General features: G+C 40.8%; 1 protein-coding gene across 14 annotated transcripts in view; it reads left to right on the top strand.

Annotated features, from left to right (window-relative positions):
• Positions 1 to 21,355, top strand: part of Myt1l (myelin transcription factor 1 like) — a 456,412-nt gene that overhangs the window by 222,003 nt on the left and 213,054 nt on the right. For all 14 annotated transcript variants that reach the window (XM_045143668.1, XM_045143670.1, XM_045143672.1 and 11 more), the window contains one exon: positions 12,605 to 12,739. The gene's annotated coding sequence lies outside the window, so the exon portion shown is untranslated. The remainder of the gene's footprint in view (positions 1 to 12,604; positions 12,740 to 21,355) is intronic.

The following is a 21,355-nucleotide window of genomic DNA, read 5'->3' as shown; positions in this document are numbered from 1 at the left end:
TCTGGGGGGCACTGGGACCCACATAGGCTCATAGGGAGCGTGGTGTCAAACTGGGGTGAGAGTCAAATGGCTGTTCTGATGGAGTTGTTCAAGATGTCAAGGGCTTGAGACAGGCAACCAGTCTAAGCAAGAAGCACATGCTGCACGAGGGACTGTCCCTTTGAAGGAAGGAGTGAGTGATGGGCAGAGCGACCACACTGTGCTCCCAACGTTGCCGTACACTCCATTGTTGAATGTAATTGTCACTGGATATTTTGCCCTGCATTTTGGGACTATAGTCATTTAAGGGCTTTTATTCATCCCTGATTTGAATATTGTAGGTATCACTACAATATGATGAAGCTTGGAAGTAACTCCTTTCTAAATTTCCATTTTATAATACCCTCAGATACTTATTTTAGAGCCCTCTCATATTTTATAATGAAAAATTAGTGGTTGAAAGTTACTCATTTGAATGACTTATTCTCCAGCTTCTCTGCATGTTTTATAATATCTGTGTTCCGTTAGATATTTTGTGTGCTCCATAAAGTTTCAGTTGTGCCACCTTAAAAGTTTTTAAGATTGTCAAAAATTTAGGTATTCATAGTCTAGATTTTTAAAGATTATTGAGTCAAAAGGCAATGAAAGCTGCATGTGGTGGCACATGCCTTTAATCCCAGCACTTGGGAGGCAGAGGTCAGAGGATTGCTGTGAGTTCAAGGCCAGCCTGAGACTACATAGTGAATTCTAGGTCAGCCTGTGCTAGATGAGACCTACTTCAAAAAAAAAAAAGCAATGAAGGAACATTCCAGGCGTGGGCAGGGTCTCCCTTTGGACACACCTCATCTTGCAGTACTGAGGGATGACTCTCCTTAGAATCTTATAATATTCTTCTCTCTTGTGACACATTCACTCTAGCTATGTTATCTCTGTATTAGTGAGTCTGGATGTTTCCTTCATCCTTATCAAAAGTCATATTTGGACTGGAGAGATGGCTCAGCAGTTAAGGTACTTGCCTGCAGATCCTAACTACCTGGGTTTGATTCCTTAGTACCCATATAAAGGCAGGTGCACAAAGTGGCAGATGTGTCTGGAGTTGTTTACAGTGGTTGGAGGCCCTGGAACACACATTCTCTCTCTCGATCTTCTATATCTCTCTGCCCGCAAGTAACAAAAAGAAAACTATTTTTTTAAGTTTTATTCCTCTCATGTTCTCCCTGATGCTATCTTCCATGCTGATAATGGAAAATTATCAAATCTGGCCATTGAGGTGTGCTTTCAGCTTCACTTACTGTTCAATTGTTGTCTCCAAATCAAGAGCTCCAGGGTTTCTGTGAACTAGGGTTATTCTGGCTGTAGTGTAGATTCAGATCTGTGTTTACTCCCTGCATCCTTTATAGGGAAATTAACAAAGTGGAGTTTACATACTGTGTTAACTTGATCTTGTCATTGCTCACAGCCTCTTTCTCTGGAACTCTCCTTTCCTCTCCACTTTACTATCAACTCCTAAAGAAGCTAGGTAAAGCCTACCTTGTCTCCCCTAAATGCTTAACCTCAAGCAGCAGGTATTATATGGCCATGAATTGAAAGGTATCCACCCTAAACTTCTGAGGATGCTTCATCATGGCTGATCTTAGGACATGAATAGCCAGTGTGGAAAATTTATTTTTGCTAGCCTTGAACAAAGGATGTGATTATATCTTAGGAACTACCAAGAAAATTTGCAAAATTTAAGAAGGAAATCATAGTGCTTACAAACTTTGAAATAATGTTGAGTGGGCATTGTGGTGCACACTGTACTCTCAGCACTTGCAAGGCAGAGGCAGGAGGGCCAGCCGTATTTACAAGAGCTTATCTCAAAAAACACACAGAAACAAACACAAATATAGTAGACCAGCTCTGTGATGCCACTGAGGGCAAACCAGGGATGTTCTCTGAATCTCAACTGGAGTGCAATCTTTGAGACATGATGGTTTTTTCTAAACATTTACAAAAGTGATTCAGGGCATTGGAGAATGTAGAAATATGATAAGGGGTTGGGGTTCATGGTTGACATGAGAAACTACACTTACAATATAATAACACAAAGGTAGCTATTATTGAATATTGCGTTATGAGTTGCAACTAAAAAGAATGCAGCAAAGGGGGCTGGGAGATGGCTCAGCAGTTAAAAGTGATAGTTTGCAAAGCCTTCTGACTCAGGTTTGATTTCCCAATACCCACATGTGTCTAGAGTTCTTTGCAGTGCAAGAGGCCCTGGCATTCTAAGATTCTCTCCCCCCCACCCCCACCCCCGTCTCTTTCTCTCTTTCCCTCTCCCCTTTCTCCTTCATAAATCAAGAATAAATATTTTAAAGACCTTTAAAAATGAATGCAGAAAAGATTAAGACTTGTAACAAGGTATGTATTTTTACTTTATTTACCAGATATTCACTTTGTAATTGTTTCAGTTTTGCTAAACTAATTTTGAAACCAGGATCTAAGAATACATGTATAAATAAGCCATCTATCTTTGAAGAAGCCTAATGTTTAGTTATGTGATAATTATAATTGCTCCAATTGCAATGTCATAGAAGAGGATAAAAGGATTTGATCAGCAGGCAGGAATTTGTTGAGAAAAAAGATTGGAACATTAGTACCAACAGATGTGTAGGAGGATATTAGAGAGAAGAAAGATAAAATTTAAAGGTTGTGTTGCAGTCAGGTTCTCATTGCTGGTAGAAATCATCCAACCAAGAGTAGTTTGTGGGGAAAAGGGATTAATTTTGACTTATAGACTCAAGAGGAAGCTCCATGATGGCATGGAAAATGATGGCATGAGCACAGGGTTGACATCACCCTCTGGCCAACATAAGGTGGACAATAGCAACAGGAGAGTGTGCCAAACACTGGCAAGGGGAAAGTAGCTATAACACCCATAAGCCACCCCCAACAATACACTCCCTCCAGGAGACATTATTTCCCAAATCTCTATCATCTAGGAACCTAGCATTCAGAATACCTAAGTTTATGGGGGACACCTGAATCAAACCACCACATTCTGCCCCTGGCCCCCAAATGTGATATCCATACATGATGTTAAATACAATGCATTTAGTCCAATTTTAAAAGTCCCCATAGTTTTTAATCAATCCTAATGATGTTCAAACATCCCCATAGTCCAAGAACTTTTAACTGAGCCATAATGCCAGAATATTCAAAAAAAAAAAAAAACACATAATGGCACAGAATAAACATTCACACTACAAAAGAGGGCATTGGACATAGCAAAGAAATATTCCACCAGTACAAGATTTAAAACATCCAGGGCAAACATTAAACTCTGTAGCTTCAAGTCCAACAACTCTAGCCAATGACAAATCTCCAAGTTCAATAATTCTAACAAGCAACAAGTCTCTGGAATTCCAATTCCGCCCCTTCAGCTAAGCTACTCACAGTCCTGCAAAACTTCATCCAGACTGGCAGCTTTCCTTAGAAGCCATCTTGTGGTTCTGGCATCTCCACTGGGTCTCCACTGTAATCCACGGTTCATATTCATGGCTTCATGGGGTCTCCATGCAAACTTGCTTTACACTGCCCAAGGCCATTTCCAAAACACAAGACCGTGTTGCAAACTCAATAACCCTCTCTTTCCTGTATTTCTTATATTCTACAATACCAGATAGGGTGCCAATTTGTTAATCCAGAGGGGAATAAGGCAGACTTTGAAGAACAGGATAGTCCTTGAGCATTCAGGCCCTTTCAAAAGAGTCTACATTCTTCCTATTGCCCCAGTGCAGGTCAGCTGGCCCAATCTCAAAGGTTGTAATCTCTCAATTGCAACTAAACAGGCAGCAGTTTTGCCCTAAACATTTCTGTCGGTGCCTTGACCTTCTGCTCACATCAATCTGTTTCTACCCAAAGCAACCCTGCACAAGTTCTTAGGACCCAGGCATAATAGCAAGCTTCTCACACAAACTGCTAGCCCAGTCCAGGCAAAGCTCTTTCTCACCCCCACAAACCAAACCTCATAGTCCATAGTTCTTACTGCATTCAGGTCTTTCAACTCTGACCAGAATAGTCTATCAAGCTGCACTTACAGCACTGCAAGCCATCTCTTCAGCCAAGGTTTCAAATCCTTCCACATTCCTCTTGAAAATCAGCTCCAAAAGGCCAAAGCTTCACAGTCAGGTGTCTAGCAGAAATCCCACTCTTTGGTATCACTTAACTGTTGCAATCTGGTTTGCATTGCTGGTAGAAATCACTCAATCAAAAGCAGCTTCTGGGAAAAAGAGGCTCATTTTGGATGATAGACCTGAGGGGAAGCTCCAAGATGGCAGGGGAAAATGATGGCATGAGCAGAGGGTGGACATCACCCCCTGGCCAACATAAGGTGGACAACAGCAACAGGAGAGTGTGCCAAACACTGGCATAGGGAAACTGTCAATAACACCCATTAGCCCACCCCCAACAATACACTCCCTCCAGGAGATGTTGATTCCCAAACCTCCATCAGCTGGGAACCTAGCATTTAGAACACCTAAGTTTGTGGGGGACACCTGAATCAAACCACCACAGGCTGATATATGATGACTTGAAGGAAAAAAGCCCAGAGTGGAGGAATATTCAAGACACAGTGCTTAAATTAACGTGAGAATTACTTCATCCGTAGCTTCAGAGAAATGAAAGAACGGGATGAGCAAAGATTATTTAGATTCAAGTTAAAGACTTGGTAGGGCAGAGACCACTGGGTGGAGTATGAAATTGGACTAAAACCTGGAGGACTGTCAGAAGGTCTAAATCCAGTTATACTTGCAGATGCCCTCCCTTTTCAGTAGAAAGAAAACGAGGGTTGGCCCTTAAGTAGCAGACAGAGGAGTTTTCACTGACAGCTCTGACCTCAGTCTTCTTGGATCTTTTTCCAGCTAGTGACAAAAAGAAAAAAAAAAAAAATCAGCAATTTTGCCCTAAAAATACTTCCATATCAAAAGCATTATGATTTTGTAGTTTTTTTATTTCGTTATCACATACTCTTCCATAGAGTGTTTAGTTATTATATACCACTTTACAAATGAGAGTCAGGTACAGATGATGGACCAGTGTCAGCATGAATAGACAGATAAGAAGAATAAGGACTGGCCTGCAAACATGTCACCTGGCTTTCAGGCCCAGATGATAACTGTGCACCCTATGGCCAGACATGAGCCCAGTAGAGCTCCCCTCAGGGTTACCACGAAGTAAAAAGTACACCTGCAAAGGGGGCTTCAGAGGACTTTCTGACACTGCTTATTAAGTATGATTGAATGCCTGGAAGCCCAAGATATTTGAGCAATTCCTCCAATATGAAAGAGACCAAAACAAACAAAGGAAGAAAAGTAGAGAAGAAAGAGTGAAAGATGAATAAAAGCAAATTGGAAAAAAAGCTATAATAGAAAAAAAAAAGAGAGAGAAGAGTGAGGGGAGGGGAAAGGAGAAGAGAAGAGAAAAGAAAGAGAAGGCCCTGTGATGCATGAATATAGACCTACACCCACTGTGTATTTGGAGAAACTTCCAAAGCATGAGAAGAAAAAGAACATTCTAATAATCCCAGACATGAGAAAGAGAAAAAGAACCCTAAAATGAGCATCCTTTGGAAGAAGAACAAAATGTGGTACCTCCAAATGTCTGCCAAATCATTCCCAATTTCAATATTTTTATTCATATTTCTATTACCTAGGTGTTAAGGCAAATCAGACATTTTAACATTTAGAAATCACTGAAGGGCTGGAGAGATAGATGGCTTAGGGGTTAAGGCATTTGCCTGCAAAGCCAAAGGACCCAGGTTCAATTCCCCAGGACCCATGTAAAGCCAGATGCACAAGATGGTGCATGATTCTGGAATTCCTCTGTAGTGGCTGAAGTCCCGGCATGCCCATTTTCTCTCCCTATCTGCCTCTTTCTCTCAAGTAAATAAATAAGAAATAGTATAAAATAAAATTAAATCACTGAAAAGCGTCATTACCCAAGATCCTTTCCTTAGGGAAGCACAGGATGATCTTGCCCACCAAACATAGAATTAAACTATACAATGGGGATTGTGATTGTGGTGATCAGCAACCATAGGACCGAAGGCAAGGGCCTCAGATGGCCAGGGAGGCTGTTCCTGTCTTAACCTTTAGGGGAACTCCCAGTGTAACACTGTCCAGGTGGGGCACACAGAGGACCCCTGAGACCATGTCCAGATGAATATCTGCAGGGTCTGCTTGTGCAGGAGGGGATCACTTTATTCAGAGTCTAGGGAGAAATTAGAGTGAAGTAGGTGAGTCAATGACAGCAGAAAGGGAGCAGTTGTGGGTGAGAAACAGGGCCCAATGCATGTGATTCACCTGTCAGCCGTACATCCTGTCTGTTATGACTCTAAAATGTTCCTCAGCATTTGTAAGATGTCCAATAGAGCCATGTGGGGCCAGGAGTGTGTGAGAGGCATGTTCCACAGTGTGTGTTGGCATATGCCTTTCAGTTCTCTAAGTGGAGCTGCAGGTCTTCATGAAGGAGATAGAATGTCCACATTTGTTCATTGTGTGTGTGTGTGTGTGTGTGTGTGTGTGTGCGCGCGCGCAGAGTGCATATATGTTCATGTGTTGTGGGGTGCATAAGTGTGTTCAAGTGTGCAAACTCATGTATTTGTGTACATGTGGAGGTTAGAGGTCAATATCATGTGTCTTTCTCACTCCACCTTATTTGGGTGAGACAGCTCTTGCTGAACCTAGATCTTACTATTTAGGTTAGACTAGTTAAGAAGCAAATCTTGGGGTGTTTTCTGCATATCTGGCAGCTGATGGAGGCTGGCTCGCTGGGAGCAGAGCAAGCCACGAGTTCGCAGCTCTTTCGTTGTTGCAAGTGGTGGTTTCCTGACTGCTGCCATGTTAACAAATGTGCAAAAATATCTGTTTCAACCTCTTTGTTTAAGAGTGGGTAGCCTACATATATTTTATGCTACAAAGAACACTGACTTGAGATGGCCTGTTTGGAGCTGTAGTCTACCAGAGGCTGTGGCTGCCCATTAAGGTTATACCAGGGTGCTCCCTTGGCCATTCAGCAGGCCGTTCTTCAGCCATGGGGCTCCCACAGCCAGGCTAAAAGGGCTGAGACTTCCTTATCACAAAACCAGATACTGTTCAAGCCATAGATTCATAAACCACAGTAATCAAGAATCCTGAGGAACACTGTCAATAAATTATTAACTAGCCAGAAGGGAATCTGCCCCTGAATTATCTGTTCCCGCTCTCCAAATTACATCCATATGCTAAAATTATTATATCACAGATTGCTATTCTCTTTTAGTATTAAAAAAATATGTACAAAACAGCATTTTTCATATATTGAGAATAAAGGTGACCCAGTTGCATTATGTATGGAGAAGTACTTACAAATACCAACCTAAAACATTCTCTTCTACCTCATCATTTGGAAATAAACTTAGCAGAAAAGAGCAAAATAAAGGAGGGAGAGAATGCAGAAGAGAAAGAAAGAGGAAAGGAGAAAAAGGAGGACAGAGAGTAGAAAAGAGAAAGAAAATAAATCATGGCTTCTTTTTGCTCCAAAGCAAAAATTTCAGACTGAAGTCTTTTACATCTATTTTTTTTTTACTATAAGATATATTATTAGCTTTTAATCCATATCTTAATATATAAGCAGTCTAAAGAACTAAACAAAGTAATCAATCATTTCTTGAATTTTAAGACAAATAACATTTATTGACCACATAACTAATTTAGTGAATTAACCACCATGTGGCCTTTTTAAAGGGAAAAAGTAAAAGTTGTTCTCACTATATCATGAATATTAATAAAAATAAAGTTAAAATTAATCTTAACACAAGTATTAATAATTCATTGACCTAAAACAAAATTTTTACTTAGCCTCACTCCTATGCAGCAGGCTTCATCAAATGAGTTTCTGACAAAGGACCCCACAGCCCAGACTGCACGGACCACAGGAGCAGAGCCTGGCCTGGGCTCCCACTCCCCAGCTGCCGCATAGCATAGCTGCATAGGAGGACTGTCTGCTCACCTAGCTTGTCCTTGGCTCTGAAACACTGTATCCAAGGACTGTGGTCCTTGCTTTTAAAGGTTTCATGGAGGGTCCTGTGAGTGATGAAATCTGCACTCCCAGCATGATAAGATGCACTCAGCAAGAGAATCAAGAGAAAACCTTAACCCTAGATACAGTTTAATCTTCAAGGATTTCTGGAAAATTCTTGCCAGAAAAAAAAAAACACCCACCATGTTTTCAATGAGAATCATTGCCTACAGAACTGCAAGCTTTGCCTATTGTCTCTTTCTTTGTTATTTTCACTGTAGTGATTCTAAAAATCAAAGTGCTTAAGACAAAAATCAAAGTCATGAAGAATCCTGAGAGGGAGATGTTATCAAACCCTCAAGTACCCCTGATAGTGACCAGCACACCTGGATTTCCTCCTCTCTGGCATGAAGAAGTTGGTAAGAATTCACAGTCCCCTAGGCCAGCTGTCCACCAAAGGCAAGGCTTGGAGGCTCAGCACCCACCACATAAGGAGTTTAGGCAACACTGACCCCAATACCAGTTGGCAGGAGCCTATGTGGATGGATGGCTCAGAATACCCCAACATTCACACAAGTACTGCGCAGATAAGATGTGGTGTGTTTTCATTAAAAGACCACTGTGAGTTAGGGGGTTAGAAAACTATTATACAGACTCTCCTCTTGATGCCCTCACTCAATGTGAGACAGAGGGACCCTGGAGACACAGCAGATCCCTTGTCTGCTAACTAGAGCCTTCCACTCATAGCAATAGGATATCTTTGGTATTTCATGACCCACAGATCTTCCAGGGAAGAGCAAAGTGACTGTGATCACAAGACAGACTGGCTGGCCTCCGTGTAACACCCTGCATGACCCCACTGTCCTTGAGTGGATAGAAATAGTGATTGAACTTTGTTTCCAGTTAAGATCTGTGGCTTTTTGCTCCCTCCAGTGGGGACTCTTGGGCAGCCACATAGGGCAGTGGATGCAGGTCTCCAGCACTCTTGAGCATGTGGTTTCAAGTCCCCAGCACTTGTCTGAAGATGGAAATAATGCTTTGACCTGTCCCCTCACAGAGGACAACAGTAACACATTGGAACAACATATTTGAAATTATTTTGTAGACTATAAACCTAATGTTCTTAACTGCTGCTAGTTCTCAGTGTCAGGAAAAGAACTTTAAAATATTTCTCCTAATAACCCAGGTTTAACTCAGCTTTGCATGCACTGTGAGCCAGACGCTGTTCCTGTCTCTTGTGACTCAGATATAAGTAAAACAAAAAGAACTGTCAGGCTTCAATCAAAAGACAAACACTCTAAACATACAGAAAACTATGTGCAATTGCTTAACAAAATGCAACAAGAAAATGAACTAAAGACGTGGGTATATATTTCAATGCAGCTAACAGGCAATGGATATGGGCATGTGATATCCAGTCCTCGTAGCTATGAGGAACAGTGAATCTCAACCCAGTGAGACTCCCACGTACCTACCACAAGGGTTCACAAGGACATCCATAGCAGCATCACACTCAGTGGAGGCACAGAAACCAACACAGTTTTGCTTTGTGGCTTGTGACCTGGCATTGTCTCAGTGCTAAACCTTTCAGTCGGTCCCTTAAAACTAGATGTGGGCTACTTACTATGGAGTGCCAGGTATTAACTTGAAATATTACCCCCCAAATGGGAGTTTATATTCACCTACATATTCGTATACAAATATTTGTGTTATTTAGGATAGTCCCAAACTGGAAGTACCCCAGATGACCTTCAGAGAGTAAATGTTAACAAGCCATCATAAAGCTATGCCATAGAATATTAATCAGCCATTGAGAAGAACTAACTATTGATGTGTACAGCAGCCCAGGGAGTCTCCTGAGAATTGTGCTGAATAAGAAGAGCCACTTGCTAAGTATGTGGTGGTATGGTTCCACTTAAAGAGCAGTTTGGGCAGGTCAAAACGCAGAATATTGGGAAACGTTCCAGAAGCCAGTCAAGGAGGGCCAGAGAGAGGAGTAGGAAGTGGAACAAACTCACTTGTATCAAGAGCCAAGAAGCAAAAGGGGAAGAAAGGACTAGGGTTTCACATGACTTTAAGCTTTAAGATTATTAAAATCTAAAGATGATGTACTCGGCCACAGCATCCTCCTACTAGTGCCAGCCTGGGATTAACATCCTCATCATGTATGTCTTCAGAGACATCCACCATCCACACTATAGAGCACACATACAAACACACAGGTACACACTCATGTGCAAGAAAGACTGGGAAGTCTAAGTAAGGACAGGATGACTGGGGCCAAGTGAGTGATACACTGCGAGTTTGCAATGTGCTATTGGTGAGGGACACTGAGGGGAGGGCAAATCAGATCTTTGTAGCATTTCTTCCAATTGCATCGGATCTACAAATATCTCGAGCTATCAGTTTGAAGCCAAAGTCTCCTTAATACAGTCTTGGATCATGATGAACCCCTTAAAGAAAAGCTGCTGGATTCTCCTCTGGGAGGTTTGAGGACAGAAGGGGAGCAGGGAGGACCCAAGTGGTGTGAGAGCACCTACCTGTCGGTGTTTGTTCTTTAGCTGCTAAAATCTCCACTTAGACCCTTCACAAAGGATCACAAGCATTTGGAACAGCCAAGCAAAAGTGGCCAGAGCTTTTAAGGTGCTTTTTTCCATAGCTCCTGACCTATTGTAAATACAGAGTCTCATATAATCATAACTGTTGTCCTGTGATGTGCTACACAGTGAAATAACCATAATGTCATATATGGAAATATATACAAGTGTCCCCCCCACACACACACACACACGCACAGAGGTACCAAGTGCCTTGGAATGGACAATCAGTGACTTTCCAATCTCCATCTCAGAATGGACAGGCAGTTTAGAGAAAGGTAGGCTTACAGAGGTGGATTGTCCTGACATCTATAAAACCTTCCTATCCTCAACCTGAGAAGCTATCTCAGTGGTTAAAAGCACTTGCTTACAATGTCTGATGGCCAGTGTTAGATCCCCTACTACCACTTAAAGCCAGATACATAAAGTGATGTGGTTGGAGTTTGTCTGCAGTAGCAAATAGATCCTGGAGTTCCCATTCTTATTCTCTATCTCCATCTCCTCTATCTCTCCTTTCTATTTTTTTTCTTTCTGTCTTTCTCCCTCTCTGCTTGTAAATAAATCATAAATAAAATATTTTATTAAAACAAAAACTTCCTCTCCTCCAGAGGTGGTTTTGTGTTTGGGAGTGTGCGCCTCTTCTTCAGTGAGCTCAGAGACCAAGAAAGGGGCAAGCCATGGGTCACCTGGTCTGTCAGACCAGATCTGTGATGCCATTTCAGCCCCCAGGAAAGGCTGAGTCTTGCACAGTCCCACCTGGGAAATGAAGGGGCACTTAAATAATTCTCTGATTAGTGAGTATGTGTAGAGCACACGCCAGGTCTATTGTTTTTGTCCACAAAATTGTAGATATTATCACTTTAATGAAAAAAAAATCTGTCTTTCTCTTGTCAACTTTAAGAACACCAGTGACAAAAGAGCTACATCTGCTCCCCAGGCTGGCATGTAACACCCAGGTCTCCCTGAGACAGCAGAATTAAGAGATAGACTTTTCCTGAGGCTGTTTGATCAACTAATGGACTGTGATAGAAAGTTCACAGTGTTACAGGTGAATTCCTAGAATTGCCAAAATTCTAAGATGTCACATACATTAGTAATATTTCATGAAAAGAAAATAATCTGATTTTCAGCGTTTGTAGCACATCAGAGGGAGTGGCTGTAGTTTTTAACATCCACTCCTCAGCCACACACTTGGCTACTTGTTTTCCTCTGTGTTGGTTCACTTTGAAGATCCACCATTATTCTTTATTTGGTGAAGGCTGTATGATGAAGTCAGTGTGAATGTTTAGAAGACACTGAATACCTGCAAACCATTCTGAGACAAGGTAACAATATATCATGTTCCAAGGAATTGTGTTCAATTTGTAAGTATTAATCACAGGTTAAAAATGAGCCATTCCAAACAAAATACTTAGAAACTGCCTCATGGCTTCAACAAATCAGAGGTTTGAAGTATTACTTAAGACATCATGTTTTCCTAATAACATTTCTTGTGTGATGATTGGGGTAGAAGTGACCATGTAATTTACTGTCTTCTGAAATGAAGACACAACTAAATTAAACATTATGATGACACTAATTATCCAATCTGTATAGAAATGCATGTATATGCTTCTCCAGTTAGCCTCAAGAATATTTTCCATTGTCTTACTGCTGCCTGAGTCAATCACAGAGTAACTCTTCTAGCTAGTATTATAGGAATTTGTATGACTTTGTGTAATTTTCACATTGTACTGGCAATTTAATTGGTTTTATAAAGGATTTTCCTAGTAGCGATCATTGATCAGAAATGGGCTGTGATGGGGGTAATCAGTGCTGCCATCCCTCCCTCCGCCCAGGTCATGTGTCTGTGTGCCTGATATTAATGCCTTACTCACTGCCAGTGTGTAAAACTCAGCAGTCCTCGCTGATCACCATATCCCCCTTGTAGGATTTCTGCTCTATTGTGGATGTCAGCCTCATTATCCTGCCTCTCTATTCTTCTCTAGAGTGACCACATCTGGTCGAAGAGGGGAAAATGTAGTTATTGAATTCAATCAAGCATTTGTGTGTCTGGCATTGTCAACAAAAGAAGGTTCCAGCTGGCCTTATGAACATATGGGTATTCAAGAAGCCACGTAAAGGTAATAGTTCACCTCATTTCTATGCTTCACACACAGACAAATGTTTAGTATATTTAACTTAAAACTTGGTTTTTTTGGAAAGATATCAAAATAGGTTTGCAGATGGAGGGTTTACATTTGTTAAAGAACAAACCACCCTTTAATCAATGAGCAAAACAACATAAGGTCAAAGTATGTCTCCTGCTCCTAGATGTGGATGCTGGGGCCCTCTCAGGCCAAACTGCAACATTGCCTAGAAGTTTCACAGCTCTGTCTGCAGGTCTGTCTATCCTCCATATACACAGGAGCTCCTTGTACTAAACCCTAAGAAAATAGATCTGTTTCCTGTATAGGCTCTATTCAGGGTGCTTCCTACTTAAGGATGTTAAGGGCATCTTTAATCAGGGCCTCCCTGCATAAAGAAAGTTTCTTTGGCTGCTGCCAGTCACTGCTGGTGGCCTCAGTGTGTCTACACAAATTGTGCTCCAAATTTCAGGCCATGGCTGAGTTTCTTTATCAGAAAAATTGACTATGATAAAATATACCTAACAACATTCACCATCTTAGTCATTTGAAAACATAGCTTAGTGGTATTAAGCATGTTCGTAGGTACCAGCTAAGCTTAGGTACCAGGTGCAGCAGCTGCCAACATGGCCATCCAGAACTCCAGCTTTTCATCCACCAAGCATCAACTCACTCTTCGTCCTTTTGCAGCCTCCCTGGCAGCACCATACCTCCTTCTATGCTTGGAATTTTGACATCTATAAGGTGTTTTATATGGGTATGATCATAATACATGTGTTATTTTATAGTTATAGACATACTTAGTATGTAAACAGCACATGTTGGTACCATCCTTTCCCTCATCCCTGTCCCCCTCCAAAGGGACCCTCCTCATTGGGGTTTCAGGTCATCCCCATGGGGATTGTGGGTTGTGCATTGTGGGGGCAGCAGTCAGTTATGGGGAAGAGGCAATATCTCTGTGCATAATGTCCCAAGTTGTGGCTCTAAAAATCTTTTCATCCCCTCATCCATGAAATTCCCTGAGCCATGTTGGGTTCATTTTAAGTCTACTTCAGTGAGGTGCTTTTGAGGCCAGTCAATTTCACTTAGCATAGTGTCTTCAAGGTTTATCCAGATTGTACTGTGTGTCAGGTTTCCTTCCTTTTTTAAAACACTTTTTAAAATTTTTTATTTATTTTCAAGCAGAGACAGATAGATAAAAGAGACATACAGAGTATGGGCAATACCTCTGTAAAGAAACTCTAGTTGCATGTGCTACATTGTGCATCTGGCTTTATGTGGGTACTGGGTAATCAAACCCAGGTTGTTAGGCTTTGCATGCAAGCATCTTAACTACTGAGCCATCTCTCCAGCTGAGTTACTTCCTTTTAAAGGCTGAATTATAGTTCACTGTCCTCCATCAATGGATAGTATCACTTCTCTACCTTTCAGCTGTGGTGAATAATGCTGCTATGAGCTTGGATTTAGAAATTCATATTCAAATCTTTCAAGATTTCTGCATGTACATGCACAGGTGAAAAGGCTTGGTCATGTGTGTTATACAGTGTTTTTAATTCACTATAGTGGTTGTACCGTTTTACACTCACAACACAGTACTGTGGTTACAATTTTACCACATCCAAGTCAATGCTTGCTATTTTTTTCAATCTCTCACACTATAGATACATATATATGCATACATGTATATATATGATCATAACTATTCTAGTGGGTGTAAAATAATATCCCACTGTTATTTTGATTTCCATCTCCTAAAGATGAGTGGTGTCAGTGGATTTTCATGGCCTTGTTGAGAAATTGCATAAGTTAGTCAAGCAGAAGGGCTCAGACCTGTCATCTCAGCACTTGGAAGAGTGAGGCCAAACCGATCTTCATGAATTCCCAGGCCAGCCTGGTCTGTAGACTGGGACCTTATCTCAAAAAAGCAATAAACAATAAAAAGAGAATTACATATAGTCTTTGGAGAAATTGATATTACAAAACCCTTTCCTTTATTAGGATATTTATTATTGTGGACTTACAAGATTTCTTTATATATTATAGATATTAACCCTTCATCAGATAAACAATTTGCAAGTACCCATCTCATCTCATGAGTGGCTTTTATACTGTTGATAGTGTTTCTTGATGGCCAAAATTTTGTACTTTTTAAAAGATTTGATATAGTAAAACTTATTTTTTTTTCTTGTCTTTTGGCATCACATTCAAGAATTATCATTAAATACAATGTCATGAGGCTTCCATCCATGCTTTTAGTTTTACCTTACATATCTTTGTCATTGGCCCATGATGAGTTTTATTCATTATAGGCTTAAGGGTAGGGTCCTACTTTCTTCTTCTTCAAGTTAATATCCAATTACCTCAGCATCCTTTTCCTATTAAATAGTCATTAAAGCATTATCAAAAATAACTTGTCCACACTTGCAAGGACAGGCTCTATTCAAGTACATGGGTCTGTTTATATTTTTTATGCCAGTACCATACTGTTTCCATTTTTGTAGCATGGTAGTAAGTTTGTATTGGTGATTCAGAGTCTTCTGGGATTAGATATGAATTTTAGAATGATTTTTTTCTGTATTTATGAAAAATGTCCTTGAGAGATTTTGATGAGTATTACACTGAATATTCAGATCAAAGATTCTTTATCAGACAGAACAATTTTTCATTCTGTCATAATGAATTTCTGTATGCAATTTTTCACATGTACCATGACTTTCAACAATAATTTTCCTCGATCTGAAAAAAGTAATTATTACCTAGCTATTCTGAGCCTGGCTTGGTGAGCAATCAGCAAATATATCATAGTTTTAAGTACAGTTGTCCAAATTATACCATGACAAAGAAAAGTTCTGAAGCTAAAGATGTAGTTTGATTCTTGAAACTCAGAACTTGAAAGCTGGAATAATTTCCTGGGTGGAGAGTCAGCACTGATCCAGCCATCCACATTACCTCTTTCAATGAATGAACCTGGTTCCTAAGAGACCATTTATTACAAGTGATTAGAGACACCCACCCTGAGGTGTACCAGAGTTTTAGAGCATCCTTCAGGACCACAGTCAGTGATAACCACGAAGAGAGGTTTGGATGTGGGATTAATCACTTCCACCTGTCAGTTTTTCTACAATATTGTTGATGGTGACAGAGTTCTGCCCCATGCTTACCCACCCTGCAGAGTCACAAGTCTGTTCTAAGGGAAGCACCCATTGCTCCTATTTAAAGGTCAGTGCAGGAGGCTCTGTGAGCTTAGCAAAGAACCTGGTATGACATGACTGGTATTGTAGATCTAAATTTAATACAAATCACTAACTCCATGTAGCCTTAAATTCCAGACATCAATCCAAGTCCATTTCTAAGTTAACAAAAATATTCAAAAGTTAAGATGGGGGCTGGAGAGATGGCTTAGCAGTTAAGCGCTTGCCTGTGAAGCCTAAGGACCCCGGTTTGAGGCTCGGTTCTCCAGGTCCCATGTTAGCCAGATGCACAGGGGGGCGCACGCATCTGGAGTTCGTTTGCAGAGGCTGGAAGCCCTGGCGTGCCCATTCTCTCTCTCTCCCTCTATCTGTCGTTCTCTCTGTGTCTGTCGCTCTCAAATAAATAAATTAAAAAAAAAAAAGTTAAGATGGACATGGTAGCATACACCTATAATCCCAGCACTTGGGAGGTAGAAGCAAGAGGTCAGGAGTTCTAGGCTATCCTTGGCTAGAGCCTGTCTCACAAGGCAAACAAAGTTAACCTTAGGAATGATATGACAAAAATTGTACTCAAGACAAAGCCAGTTGTGGTTTTGATGAATGCTTATGATCTTTTGCCCGTGCTCTCAGTGACGGGGAACACCAACTTGGGCTTGGAGCTTTCAAAATATACAAATAGCTAGCAACCCCGAAGAGACAGGTTGCTGCCCGAATTAGGAACTCAGTCAGTCATACGTCATTGAGTCAATAGACCTCTGTGTGAGATGTCTCAGGAGGACCCTGGCAGGAAAGTTCTGAGTGTAGAACAGGGCCAGCCTTCAAAGAGTATATTTTCCCACCAAATCAAGAAACATAGCACTCTGTCTACCCCAAGGTACAAGTCACTGCAGATTTCCAGAGTGCTTTCCTGTACTCCTACCTCAGGAGAGGTCTCAGTACTCTGGCCAGGCAGGCATATTCCCAGTGCCTTGTTCTATGGCCTCCAACAGCTCACACTTTCCCTCTCCCTGTAAATTTCCCCCGATGTCATGTCATCTTTCTGTCTGGAGCAGCTAACTTCTTTCAGCATCTCACTTAAAGACTTTGGGCTCATTCTTATGGGAGACATAAAAAGTACCATGGGACCACATTCAGATTTAGGGCATTTTTCTGTCCTCTGGTGTCCCAATTAGCCACTGTGATTGCTGAGCTGAGAACACTTGTGGTGCCCTGCAGCTGGCGCAGAGGAAATCTAATTCCCCGAACTGGAGCCCAAGGAGAAAATCACTGCACATCCCATTTCCATGCTAAAGACTTGGCCAAAAATAAAATCAATATGCTTCCTGAGGAACACATGGACTGCATTCTGAATAGTGACTATTATAACACGATGGTGTGTCCATAAGAAGGAGGATCTACTGAGACAAATCTAGGCCTGTAAATCCATGTTCTGTAGCAGTTTGAGAAGAAGAAGCTAAGCAACATCAAGGGTTTTGGCCACGGCACTGCCAACAACCTTGCATATTGTTTCAAAGTCTAGTTTCTTGTACAAAAGCAGTCTGACAAGGATGTATAAAGGTCAAATAAAATGGATCATAAGAAGTAAATACAAGATGTGATAATAGTTAAGCATTTATTAATTGTACTCTGTGTGCCAAGCTGGGTCTTTTCATTATAGGCTTAAGGTTAGGGTCCTACTTTCTTCTTCTTCAAGTTAATATCCAATTCCCTCAGCATCCTTTTCCTATTAAATAGTCTTTAAAGCATTATCAAAAATAACTTGTCCACATTTGCAAGGACAGGCTCTATTCAAGTACATGAGTCTGTTTATATTTTTTATGCCAGTACCATTCTGGGGCTGGGGAGATGGGTTAGCTATTGAGTGCTTGCCAGTAGGGATACAGACCCAGGTTTAATTCCCCAGTGCCCGTGTAAGACAGATGCACAATGTTGCACATGTGTCTGGAGTTTGTTTTCAGTAGCTGAAGGCCCTGGCATGCCCATTCTCACTCTCTCTCAATCTCTCCCTCTCCCTCTTTTCCTTTCTCTCTCTCAAATGAATGAATAAAACAAAATATTTTTAAATGAATTCTTTATTTAAAATAAAAAGAGTACCATTCAGTTTTATCCTGAAGTTTCACTGTGAAGGTGCAGTCTCCCGTTCGGGTGTGATTTGTTCCATGGGAAATTGACACACAATGAGGAGAAGCATCGCACAGTAAGTGGCCCAGGAGGGAGAAGACAGAAGCAGTTTACTTTCCGTTCCATGTCCTTGATGACTGAGAACGGTTTCTCCATCTCAGTCTTGCCTCTCATGCCCTATGGCAACCCATGGATCTTTCATTCAGTTTTGTTTTGTTTCCATTGTATGTTGTAAACCTAACAACACATTTTTTTTGTTGTTGTTCCTTGCTTGAAGTGTTTTTTGGATACATATATTGAGATAAGGATAAATAAAGTAGATATATAGATAGATGCATGATAGATAGATGATATATTACAGATAAATAGATAATAAATGAGTAGGAAAAAAGGAATGCTACACTCTAACTTAGGCCTGCCTGGTACTTAATATATAGCCCAAACTCACAACAATCCTCCTGCCTCAGCCTACTGCAGAGTGCATGACTCATACACTTTTGCTCAAAAAAAAAAAAAAAAATTCAGAGGTAGGAGAATTACTGTGAGTTTGAAGCCAGCCTGAGACTACGGAGTGAATTCCTGCTAAGTCTGGGCTACAGCCAGGCCCTACTTTGCAAAAAAAAAAAAAAAAAGGAAAAAAAATCTTTTTTTTTTTTTTTTTTTTTTTGGTTTTTTGATGTAGGGTTTTACTTTAGCACAGGCTAACCTGGAATTCACTCTGTAGTCTCAGGCTGGCCTTGAACTCACAGCAATCCTCCTACCTCTACCTTACTAGTGCTGGGATTAAAGGCATGTGCCACCATGATCAGCTGTGAATAATTATTAAAGTATGCAAATAAATTATTATAAAATGATTGAAAAACATTCTTTTATGACTTAGAGATGATTCTGACAGCATGATTAAAAATGATTAGGCCGGGCATGGTGGTGCCCGCCTTTAATTCTAGCACTTGGGAGGCAGCAGTAAGAGGATCACCATGAGTTCAAGGCCAGTCTGAGACTACAGAGTGAATTCCAGGTTAGCCTGAGCTGTAGTGAAACCCAACCAGAGCCAAAAAGGCTAAATATATATATATGAAAAAAAAGAAAAGTATATAAAAAATAATTATTTTCTTGATTTACTTACTGCATTTGAAGGATATTTATTACAGTGTGATATTATAAATTAGTATAGACAGTGAAAAATCGATAAGCTTGTTTGAGCTTTAGTTTTTATGACATTTATCTCAGGAAATAGTAGGCATTTGCACTTCTTAAGACTTGTGGTTTCAAATTTATGGACCACCAGTCTTTTGGAAAGTAGGGCGCCAAGTTGCCAACTCCTGCCATTGCCTGGAGTGCGATGGAAATGGCTCACCGTAACAGTTTGTTCCTCCCCTTTAGGTCAATGAGCCTGCAAGCCGTGATTTGTACTTCAGTTTGTACTGAAGTAAAGTTGGGAAGTAGGTGAGGTCATTTGGTATTGTGGAGGACTGCAGGGGATGGGAACTGAGATCTTGTCTTCAGTAATATATTGTAGCGGGATTTAGAATGCACTGGCACTCATGGGGATCGCGAGTCAGGAGACTGCTAGAATCAAGCTGCTTTTCCATTGGCCAAGGCCCCATTGCAATGAGTGAAGGTCAGCAATATGAACCACTTGCTGTGTGCAGCCGCGACCAAGCTTGTTGTGTGATCTTGGGGGTCAGCAGTACTCTGCTGTCCCAGGGCAATGGAAGCTTGAGGCTGACCTTTCCCCCCTTGCAAGAAAGCAAATGGATCTTGTAGGCACATCCAACCTAGCAGCACATAGTTGCATGCATCCTAAGAAGGCTATCAGTGCAGACCAGCACATTCACAGATGACAACATTATGTCACAATATCAAAAGCTTATACACAACTAGATGTCAAATCCTTTGGGTAGCCCTAGAGAAGTCAAGAGAATGGCACATTTGCTGAAGCTACACATTCAAGTTCAGAGAAACTACTCCAGCAGCATGTATTCCTGCCCACCAGAAGTTTTTGATCTATTCTGAGTTTTGGCAAGAGGGAGCACAGTGTTTCAAAGTGGTCCCCAGGTCATGGATGGCAGTTGTTTTGAACCCTATACTGTATCACAAATTTCGCAGAAAATGAAAAGCAGAAACACTCATTGAATGGGTATAAAGTCTATGGCATGCTGCCCAGTGCTGGCCCTTGGCCTTCCACTGGCCATAGTTTAAGATATGACACCCAGCAGCTCACTCTGGATGGACCCATAACTGGGAAGGATTTCTGAAATTTATTCAGGAATAGAGAATAATGAAAACATGACATGGGCAGGAAAATAGGAGGAGCTGGAAGTATCTTTAGTGACATATTCCAGATCCAGAGTGACACTACATTTTTTCTCTCTCTGAAGACCCTGCATTTTAATTTTTAAACACATATATGTATAGGTCATGAAACTAGAAAGGGGACCATGCGAAGAGAAAGGGATCTTAAAGGAGGGTTGGGGTAAAGACAGTAACAGAGCCCTGTAGTGTGGACGAGGACGTGGGGTAGAAGGAATGAGAAGAGCTGGATGTGAGCAGTGGCTGGGGCAAGGACCAACAGAAACAAAGGATGTATGCAGATCCCATGGTGAAACCCACTACTTTGGATGTGAATCTCAACCTCTCCTCACTAAGCAGACATAAAAGACTACTAAAAAGTATATTAGAAAGGAAAAACAGGAAACACAGACCAAAAAAGAAAAGAAGAGACAAAAACATGAAAAACTATGCAAATAAAATCATAAATATATGAAGGGTAATTTTAAAAATATTTTGTTTAATTTCCAGCAGTAGTATTTTCTGTTAAAATGTGTAGTAGGAAGAAGTCTGTCTTTCTGTGAACTCGCTCTGTGGTGGTCTAAGTTAAAGGCTAACTTTCTTTGCTGGTGTCATATTTCCTCCTTGATAATAGTTTGCATTGTTTTTTGGGTCTTGTTTTTGTTTGACAAAAAAATCAGATGCTAACTTACTCATAGAGACCTACCACTGTTAGTAGTTTTGGACAGGCATATCCTGCTAAAATAGCTATCACTATGTTCCATTTCATTATCTGATTGTTAAGTCAGTTTATCTACTGTGTCAATAGTTCCTTTCATGGAGTTAGCCAATTGAACTTTCAAAATTTTTCCCTAAATAGAAGTTTGCAACTTGATTCAATATGCTAAGCCTTATACAGTACATCTGTCAAAGAATATTAATGTTTAAGTGAGACATAATTGTCCTTCTTGTACCTATAAAGGAATTTTCACAGACCATATTCTCTAGAAAGTTCGAGAATCATCCTTGG

This window comes from Jaculus jaculus, chromosome 2 (assembly GCF_020740685.1).
Source record: "Jaculus jaculus isolate mJacJac1 chromosome 2, mJacJac1.mat.Y.cur, whole genome shotgun sequence".
In the NCBI taxonomy this organism is placed as follows: Eukaryota; Metazoa; Chordata; class Mammalia; order Rodentia; family Dipodidae; genus Jaculus; species Jaculus jaculus.
This window is presented reverse-complemented; position numbering and strand designations above follow the sequence as displayed.